The sequence below is a fragment of the Pogona vitticeps genome, chromosome 3, assembly GCF_051106095.1.
Source record: "Pogona vitticeps strain Pit_001003342236 chromosome 3, PviZW2.1, whole genome shotgun sequence".
Lineage (NCBI taxonomy): Eukaryota > Metazoa > Chordata > Lepidosauria > Squamata > Agamidae > Pogona > Pogona vitticeps.
In genome coordinates, this window is record NC_135785.1 from 218,962,240 (window position 1) to 218,972,944 (window position 10,705).

Consider the following 10,705-nt stretch of genomic DNA (forward strand, 5'->3'; position numbering starts at 1 on the left):
TGGAACCCAACTGGATTGGCAGCTGAATATTACTTCAATATGGAACATCGAAATAGGGTCCTCACCACACTTAAGCGAGATGGATAGTGCAGAAGAGGCTATGGGGTGCAACAGCTTTGTATTCCAAGAAAAGGCAACACCCAGAAATAAAAAAAAAAACCCAGGGGGCCGGGAGAGCTGTCATTTTATCATCATCATCTTAGAACTGCAGAGCTGGGAGAGACTGGATCATTGAGTCCAGCCCTGTCAAGGAGGCACAATGGGGAATGAATTCCCAGCCTCTGGTTCTACATTCAGATACCTAAACCACCAAGCTCTACCAGGTTATAAGGCTGATTCTATATAGAAGAGCAAAGGTCCCATTCACACTTAAGGCCTTAACTATAGTAGAGACAAGGGAAAGGACATATTGACAGCCTCCAGAGGGCCAGAAAATATAGTGTTTGAAGACAGCCCCAATGTGAAGATATTCATCTTGAAGGTTGACATAGACCTTGCATACCTATGACCCTGCCCATGTTTTCAGAAATATAGTGTAGATAGATTAATACCTGAACCACATGATGAAAGTTCTCTGTGCAGTAGTTCACAGGTCGGCAACTTGTGCCCGCTCCATATTTGCATGCTCAAATATGGTGTGACTTTTATTATCAGTTATATCTGTGTATGCTCATTTGTACAGTTTTTGGTAGGAATTTATACATTTCTAGAATAACACTTTTTAAAAATTGCAGAGGCCATGTTCCATGTATGCCTCCTGCCAATCAAATGAATATATATAATCATATATTTTCCACTGGGATATTTACAACCGTATACAAAAAAAAACTGTATTCAAATACTGTCATTTAGCTGACACATGAAACCATCCCAATGGCACTTGAAATATGCCATATTTGCAGTTGTCTTTAAAACCTTAATTGGTTTCCAGCTGGGAAGTGAATTAACCTGAATTGTGCAAGCGTGTTTATGTGTCAGGAGAGATGGAAACTCCACCATAAGCACTGTTGTGCTTCTTCAACAGTTGCATCTCTGATTAGTTGCCTCTTGTTGCGCTTCACTGTCTGCTCTATTCTTTGGCTCAACTCTCCATTTTCCACCTACCATTCTTTCACAGTCCTATTTCTCAGTGAGTTGCCTAATTTTTACTATACTGGAGTCCGGAGCTGGAGTCCCGAAGGCAGCATGTGTCGTTCTGCCAACTCCTGCGACATTGCTGGAACCAGTTGTATTGGCTCTTGCCTTTCCATTGGACCATTTCAGCAATGTGGAGAGGGGGATCTGCTGCTTGGATAACAGCCTATCCTCCATATTACCTTATCCGGGCTTCATGCTCTGGAGAGGACACTCCTCAATTCAGAGCATGTTACCATAGTCTCTCGAGACTGAAGGATGCCTATGCTGGAGTCCAGATTATACCCCATAGTCTCTATCAACCCCTGTAGGAAGTTGACAGCCAAATGGCTAGTATCTCTGCTTCTAGGTGTTGAGGGCATCTAAATTGGCTCTGTCTTCTCCATTTCCATGGTTGCATTAAAGTAGAGGTATTTGGCACAAGGTCAATGGGATGGTGTTTGCACCTCCATTGAACTATGGCATCCCTCAGTGAATTAAAACATGAGGCTTGCATGATCTTTTTGGGTCACACCACATTCATTTTCCTCTTGGCCACACTGCTGTCATCTTCCTATTGTCATGGGCCCTGCCAAAAGAAATAGTCAACTGGAAACAAAAGATATACAGCATAAATGCCAGATACCACCAGGTGAGGCATGGATTGGTATTCTTCATCTGAGCCAGACAATGAAGGGAGGCACAGTCAGTCATAATGGTAAAAGTATTCCCCCAAAAGTAGTACTATAGGGCAGTGGTCTCCAAATTTTTCCTAACTGCGGACCAGTTGCATCACACACAGCAGCATAACTATTAGGAGTTTTGCCATTAGCTTTAAAAATCATCTAAACAAGTAGTCTTTGTAGACATGGGAGACCCTTCTGGTCCACATTTTAAGGTAACACTTTTAAGTTCTAGGCAGCTATTTATTTACTTAGGTATCTATTGATAAATCTTGCAAACAGAATTTCACAAAATGAGTCTCTTCTTATTCAAACGTCTATAACAGACAACAAGAGCAATAATAACAACAAAATGTTACAGTTTTGTGCACAATGACCTTGGCAACGGCACCAATATGGAAACCATGTATAGATGGTTAAAAGTTCAAGTGCCTTTTTTAATTCAAATTCAGACAAAATCCAAAATGTCTTCCTCAACTGGGATGGGTATCCACAACATAGCAGAATAAGCTCTACATTCAGAGTCCTCAAAACCCTAGAATAAAATATCAATTCGATTGCATATACATGAATTCACTATGTGGATTCAATCCTCCAACACAAACATATTGGAAACATATCTAGACAAAGTTCGTAAGGGCCATAGCAGTCTAAGTGGCAACAGCAGCTCTGGCCTCTTCAGCTCTCCCACTCTTTGTGATTCAAATCTCTTACAGCCCTGCTCTTTCTTAGTCCCACCCATTTGGGCTCAACCAATGTTTCATAGTGGTTTACATAAGCAAGGCTTAATTTACCTTTCCTGGACAAACATGCAGATTGGACGACAATCTGTACATCTCTGTGAATTTTTTGAAACAGTTCTTGTGTAGAAATTGCATGCTGAAATGAGTGTACTTAAGAAACTGTATACAAGATACACATGTCAGAGGGAAATTGTGCATGAAATTATAATTGACCATACTGGATGCTGGAAGCTGTAGTCCAGGACAACCAGAAAGCAGGAGATTTTGAAAAACTGATATATAATTCTGAGATGTTCCCTAGCATTCTCACTAAAGAAGTATATTATTGTATATATGTATTTTCTTAAGCGAAAAGTACATTTGGTTTCTCCAGCTTAACAAGAACTCAAGATTTCCCCTGTGACAGCTGTCATATAACACATAAATAAACTTCTGTGTGACTCACAATCTCAACCAATAAATTTCCTCCTGAAGAAATTTTACAAAGGCGTTAGAGGTTATCATCCTGTTTCTGTGAAGCAGGAAAATAAAAGGCAAAACAGAAAAAGGCTGTTTCCTAAAGATCAGTCTACCCCTATATATAATTACCATTTGTTTTATAATTTGTCTTTATGTCTTAAACTGAGATATGTAAGACAGGATGTCTGCTTCCTTTTCCTGCAGATTATAAAGGACAGTGAATGTTTTCTTTTTAAATCTAACTTCAATTTCACCCCCACTCTTAACGGTTCCACTTAATTTCACCCCCACCTAATTTCACCCCCACCCAACATGGTTTCACTTAATGGTTCTTAAAATTTAAATATTTGAGTAAAATCCCAAAATCTCTATTGGTGAAATACCTGTATTAAAGTCAACTGGAAAAAAATCACAAAATATTGTGTAGTTTCAGGTTCTCTTCACCAGTCAAAATTGTAAACAAAGCAACTGTGCATGCAGGGAGAAGGGTCATGGACTGTGCATTTGGTATAAAACAGCCCAAGCTACAGGGTTTACATTACAGCCTGGATTGGCCACAACTCCAAAACTCCCATCATTGTTCACCGCCAGTTATGCTATCTATAGGTGATGGGAGTTGCAGTCCAGCACCATCTGAAAGGCCACAAATTGCCTCCACTGGATCACAGTCTCAACATAAAAAAGGAGAACATCCTCCAGGCATTCAAATAATGCATTACCTGGGACCGAGGTGTGTGTGTGTGTGTGTGTGTGTGTGTGTGTGTGTGTGTGTGTGTGTGTGTGTGTGTGTGTGTGTGTGTGTGTGTGTGTGTGTGTGTGTGTGTGTGTGTGTGTGTGTGTTTCAGTTGGAAATGAAATAGACAAATAACAATCAGTCTCCATTTCTGAAAATATAAAATCTAGCTGTTACCCAGAACCACCAAAAAACACAAGGTTCCTCAAATTATGGAAAACAGCAATGAATACAAGTAAGGCATTGTTTATATATTTACAAAGCTGGAAATGGTTTTAGATCTCTGTGACACATGCCCCCTTTATGTTTTTTGAGGAACTACTATAGCGCCACACCACTCCTTTACTATTGCTCAAGCTTCCTTTAACAAGACCAAATTCCAATACAGTACATGTATTTTTAAATTTCTACAATAAATACAAAAACTTTGTAAAATATTTTAAATTAAAAATAAGCATGGATTGTTTTTCTTGCCACACAAAAATAACATGCTAGCCAGTACAATCGGCCAGTGGTTGTTACATCTTAATTTGTGGGTTTGTTTGTTTGTTTGTTTTTTGGTGGAAGTTACTAAAACAGAACAAACTCCCTCTGTTGAAGGAGACTCCTTCTGTTAGAAGCAAGGGTCCCATTGTTACGATGCTGTTGGGCTTGGGGAATTTGGTTCCACTCACATTTCAGAGGAAAAGTTCTTGCAAAGTTTTGGATGTTGATTATATTCTCGCTGAGCAACAAAAATGCTCAGAATAACTTCAGGTTCTCCAGATTAACCCACTCTTTTCCCCCCTCACCAACTGATGCAGTCTCAATAACTCACTCTGCGACATTAGTAAGAAAAAGAATCAAAAGTTTTATTACTTACAATTGAACAGCACTACAGCAAAAGTAAAAAAAAACAAAAAAAACAAATGTGACTGTTCTCAGCAACAGACCCCAACAGACTGACTGCTTCCAACAGACTGACAGACTCCAACAGACAAAAGAGAGAGAAAAAGAAGCAGCACAGAGAAGCACTCTCTGTGTGGCTCTCTTTGAATTCAGAGGTTGGGAAGGAACAATTGGTTACTTCTAGATAGAATGACAGTCACTCCAGCCCAAAAAGGTCCCTCCCAACCACACCTACTAAAGGCAGCATGCAAGGTTGCAAAAACTCCCCCATCTAAGCTGTTGTGCAGGGCAGCATAAAGAATAATGATGCTAATATCCTGAACAAACAGCTCGAAGGAGAACAGTACATATTGAGCCATGTGTTGTTAGCAGAAAGCACAGAACAAGTTGACAATAAAATAGAAAATATTGCTTGCAAAAAACATTGTAAAAAGCACTATTAATTATAAATAGCACACTTGCTCATTATTGCTAACTGGGGAAGTAAATGAAACTGTTACTGGAAAAGCAGTTTTATTGATAATGCTCCCAAGATACAGCTGTTGCAGAGAATTAAATGTAGCTATTTTTTGCTCCTTTCAATGGGGAAAGTCTTGTCTCTGTGTTCACATTATGTGAACAGGATGACAATGATTCTAGTTCTTTAAGTATTTTAATTACCAATTTAGCCCAAATTTTGTAGTGGTCCATTAAAGCAGCAAGGATGTCAACTTCGTTCAGTGGTGCAGCTTGGGGATTCCCTAAAGCAGGCCTTCACACAATTTGGTACCCCATGCAGGTTATAATGAATACACGCCAGCTTATTGTGTTTGCTATTTATACATACATTGTCTACAATTCCAGACAACCAGAAGGAAGGAAGGAAGACTGATTGTAAATCTTCTTGTCAACTGTCACAATCACAGTTTACTGGGATTAGATGCGAATCATCAGAATACTTTTTATTTTTATTTTTTTCTAATGATTAAGCAAGGACTTTTTGTTTTTTAATTTTTTATTAGAGATTTTAAAACATGGCACTAACATAATAATATCATTACTGTAGTTCTTTGGAGTATCTCTGTAATTGTTTCATCCTTAAAAAAACATTTCACAAGTCAGCTGTTATGAAGAAGGTACCGTAAGTCCCATAGTCACTTGTTTTTTAGAATACATATGAGCTGTATCTCTGTGGTTGTTTGAGTGTATATCTTTGCTTAATTTCTCATGGGAGTTTTGGAGTTTTTTTACTTAGTTCATCTTTGTTAACATAGTTTACAAATTGGGATCGAATAGCTACGGAAAAATCTGTTTCAGCTCCCGTTCACTGAGCTGTAACCTGCATAGTCTGGTTTCTTTATGGGAAAGTAAATGAAAAAGAAACAGGTGTGATCTGTTAGAAAATGTAATCATTCTTTTTCATCATATCTTGTTTATGCATTCTGGAAATTCAGGCTAAATCCAGTGTTAGTACAAGCTAGAGTAGACCCAGTGAAATCAATCAGGGGTGCATTATCATCATTTAACAAGTCCCATTAATCTCAATGTGTCTACTCTAGTGGGGTGAACTAGCACTGGATTTAGTCCTTTACATTTATTAAAAACATTCAGTTTAATTGTTTCTTCAGTCCTTCTTGAAAATGCCATTTTTATAACCGTATGTCAATCAGTTTCTCTTATCCTGAGTTTATTAACTACAAATGTTCTTGCAGTCCCTGATATGTATAAAAAGCTTTGTTCCCAGTGGTTTGGAAGAGTGGAGGATCATTTTCCCACTTCTTACCTTTTCGACTGTGTAAACAAAAGCAAACCTATGGCCAAATTGTCTTCTGGATGTCCCCGTGGTTTAATGCCAGCCTCACATTGTGTAGGCTTGGGCAATTTATAACCTTGCCTGCAGGTAACTCAATTTGAGATTCAGTTGCAACATAGGAATTAATAGAGAATGAAATTCTGGCTATGCCTGACAACTCTCATACCCAATGCTAGGAAGCATGAAGACCTAAAACACCTCTACATTCATTCCCAAGACATTTGTAACTAATAAACACCACTAGAATGGGACTTCTTCAAGTGTAGTAAATAGCAGACCGGTCAGGATTTCACTGTAATTGTTTTCTGCCTGCCAAGATGACTTCAGAACCACCTGGGGCCACTGGAAACACGAAACAGCAACATTATATTCCTCTTGTTAACAAGATTTCACTTTAAGTAAGAGAGTACCAAAAGCAAACAAAAAACAAAGTGTGCTGCTTATATACCACCTCATAGTACTTAAAGCTCTCTTTGGGCAGTTTGCAATTCAGTTATGTAGGCTATGCATTGCCCTCCTCCATGCAAGCTGTGTACTCAGTTTACCGACCTTGGAAGGATGGAAGGCTGTGTCAACCTCAGGGCAGCTACCTGAGCCCAGTATTGAACCCAGGTCCTGAGCAGAGTCTTGACTGCAGTACAGACTGCAGGCTGTAGCATTTTTCTCTACCACACATATAAAACAGCTATAGATATGCTAATGGTGTTTATTTTGCTTTCAGTTTCTTAGATGTATTACCAAAGGAAGTTAGAAACTATCTACATATCTATGTATATTAGAGATGGGAAGGAACCACAGTTCAGCAGTTCGATTGCCCAGCTGTTCTGCGGGCACCCTGGCTTCCCTTGCCCTGTCTCCTCCAACAGGTGCCCACTCAGAGACAGCACCCAGAGAAGGCAGGGTGGAGCAGTTCATGCCCATGTCTAATGTATATCTTTCTATCCGGCATCTATCCTAAAATTCAAGTGTAGCATTCCTTTAATTTCAACCTTTTAAATGATTTAACAACGTGATCCTATCAGGGTTAGTCAGGGATAACCCCCTTTTTGTTCAATAGGGCTTATTCCCCAGTTTGTATATGTACAACTGCATCTTAAATGCTCACTAAATTGTACATAAACTGGTGATTCCACTCCAGTGTTTTATTGCCTCTGAATATAGTCATCACTTGCTGGATCATTCCAGGGTATGATTTTTGACAAGTTGGCAAATTGGGGGGGGGGGGGGAAATGTGACGTTTATTCTTAATTTCCATTATATCTATTTGTTTTAGTACCTGTTGGAGAATCTCCTGGTATCACGCTTTAACTGAAGAAGTCTAGTAGCTTCATCCAACCTAGCTCCTGCCAACTAGCAGTTCAAAAGAATGTAAATGCGAGTAGATAAATAGGTACCACCTCAGTGGGAAGGTAACAGCGTTCCATGTCTAGTCACTCTGGTCACATGACCACGGAAACTGTCTTCAGACAAACGCTGGCTCTGTGGCTTGGAAATGGGCATGAGCACCGCCCCCTAGAGTTGGACACAACTGGATTAAATGTCAAGGGGTACCTTTACCTTTACCTTTATAGCTTCATCAACCCCTAAGTCTGAAGAAGTAGACTTGTCCACAAAAGTTCATATTAAAACATAGCAGTTAGTCTTTAAGGTGCCACAAAGTTTTTGTCTTTTTTATTTTTTATTTTGTTTTTTGCCTGATATACATCAGCTTATTTTTCCAAGCATAAAAAGTGTCTTTAGTCCTTACCATCTAGGCAAGAAAACAAAATTCACAGACCCCAGCAAGGCTGCTTTTGATGGTGCTGCTTCAGGTCCTAAGAGCCCATCAAACACAGTGAGTCACATGCTTTGATAAAATCATGATTCTGTGCCAGTAAGCCAGATGTTACTTGGTTTGTTGTGCTTCAGAGTAAAAACTCCCATTTCCCTAAATATAGAATAAACTCCAGAATCTTTCATGGCTTCTAGTATGTATGGAAGCCATCGTCAATTCTATACAAGATTAATTCTAAATTACCTTCTTCTGTCTTGTGTCCATATGGTGTACCTTTTGGCAGCTGAGATGACAATAAAAAGCCAAAAAGTATTCTTAATATTCTTAATATTAGACTGGGTAGTTTTACCCCCACCCCTGTCTCAGATCTTGACCCAGAAATATATACGGCTGACCTGGCAAAACATATCTTTCCCTGCATCCCTCCAATGGGCTGGATGAAACCTGGAGATTCCTATGCAGAGAAGCAGGAAGAGAAGCAAATCATGCTCTTGCAAAAAAGTGAAGGTTGTAAACTCAGGACAGAGGTTGCTTGCAAACGATGGTCAGTTGGGAGGGAAAGCAGCATCCATAGCTACCCACTGTTGGAATACACTGGCTTTTAAAAAATTGTACTAAAGTCATGTGGACTTTAGCCTGATTCCAAAGCTTTTGTGCCACTGTGAATGTCTTCACCTCCGCTGCTGCCGCCACCTTCTCCTCAGACTCTCTGCTGCCACTGCTGCTGTTACAGTGCAGTCTCAGCTCCCCCCCACTGCCACCGCTGCCATCATTGCCATCTACAATCAGGTGGGTCACTGAGCCAGGACAGGTGGCTGGTGGTAAAAATGGAAAGAGAGGGGAAGGAGAAGAGAGGTGGAAAGGGAGATAAGGGGCAGGGATGAGGGTGGGAGGATGTGGGGACAGGTGCCTGGAGGTGGGCAAATGGGCAAGTAAGGGAGCAGGGAGATCATGTGGGAGGGCAGGCATGCAAGGGGGGATGACCAGGTGGGTGATGGGGCAATTGGGCAAGCAAAGGGAGTGACCGCTGAGCAAGTGAGGGGGGTGCTACCAGGAGGAGGGGCAACCGGGTGGGCAGAAGTGAGCAGATTGGCACTAGTTTTTTAAAAAGAAATTCCTGCTATCTGGTATAACACTGTATCCATTCGCAGGATTTTTTTTAAGTGGATAGAGTGTTCACATGTACAGAATTAATTCCAATGAATCAATTCAACACCCGTCCCAAATAAATGCACATTTGGACAAGGAGCAGAAAAACTCACTTCCATGCCACAGTGCTCCACACATGCATGTACTTTCTGTGTACATTAACATTTAAGTCCTCCCCCTCTTTTTAATTTTTATTTATTTTTTTGAGAACCTGGCACAACACTGAGTTTTACTGGCCATGAGTTTGAGTCCTGAGCAGAGTTAACTGTCTGAACTTCTCTCTCCTCTCCACTCACAGAGCCTACAGGCATTTGGAGAGGGGGAGGAACTAGACCTTTTGCCAATTTTGTCACAAACCTCTCCCAAATGGATTAGAGCTGCAGACCAGAAGTTCCTTTGCTTTCCCACAGCTTGCTCATCTCTAGCTGCCTGTGGCTCTGAATGTGATTAACTTTCTCAGAAGGCTAATTGTCTTTTTTTTAATGGGAAGAGGAGACTGGGAGGAAAAGGTTTCTTCAAGATACTTTCCTCATCAACGTAGCTGAGGCAAAAGGAAGCTAACAAATTTCTGAGTCACAGTTTCTCCTGCTCCTGTCAGCCCTATAGGTAATTGGATTCAGGAGTGGGGTTTAATATGAATCAATAAGCTACAGTTTGAATCACATCAGCTCCATTAAAGCCTTCAGCTCTTCTGTCTATCTAAATACAGATAACATCTGGTACAGTGGTGCCTCGACTTATGAACGTCCCAACATACGACCATTTCAAGTTATGACCAGCTCCGGCCACAAAATTTTGCTTCTACTTGAAACTTGAGCTTCGAGTTACAACCAGAAAAAGGCAAAGGAAAAAGGCAGAGAATTCAAATTGCTAACCGTTGGTGGCGAAGAGGCTGCTTCTTTGTAGCTCTTTCGCCCCAGCAGTTAGAGAGTGTGTGATCGGAGGTGGCTTTGGACTTCCGGGTAAGGTGCTGCTTTCTACTTTTCAAAAACTGTTCTGGGTGGGTTTTGCAGTGTGGTTTTGGGCTGGTTGGTGGGATTATGTTTCTATGCTGTGATGGGTCTTGCAGGGTTTGTTTGTTTTGGAGGGTATTTTTCCCATTTCCGATGGGTCTTGCAGGGTTTGTTTGCTTGTTGCTTGGCTTTTTTTTTTTTTGTATTTCCAAAGGGTCTTGCACAGTTTGTTTGCTTTCTGCTTTGCTTTTTTTTTTTTTTTTTGCATTTCTGAAGGGTCTTGCATGGTTTGTTTGCTTTCTGTTTTGCGTTTTTGCATTTCCGAAGGGTCTTGCACAGTTTTTTTGCTTTCTGCTTTACCTTTTGTTGCATTTCCGAAGGTTGCATGGTTCATTTGCTTTTCTTTTTTCTTCCATTT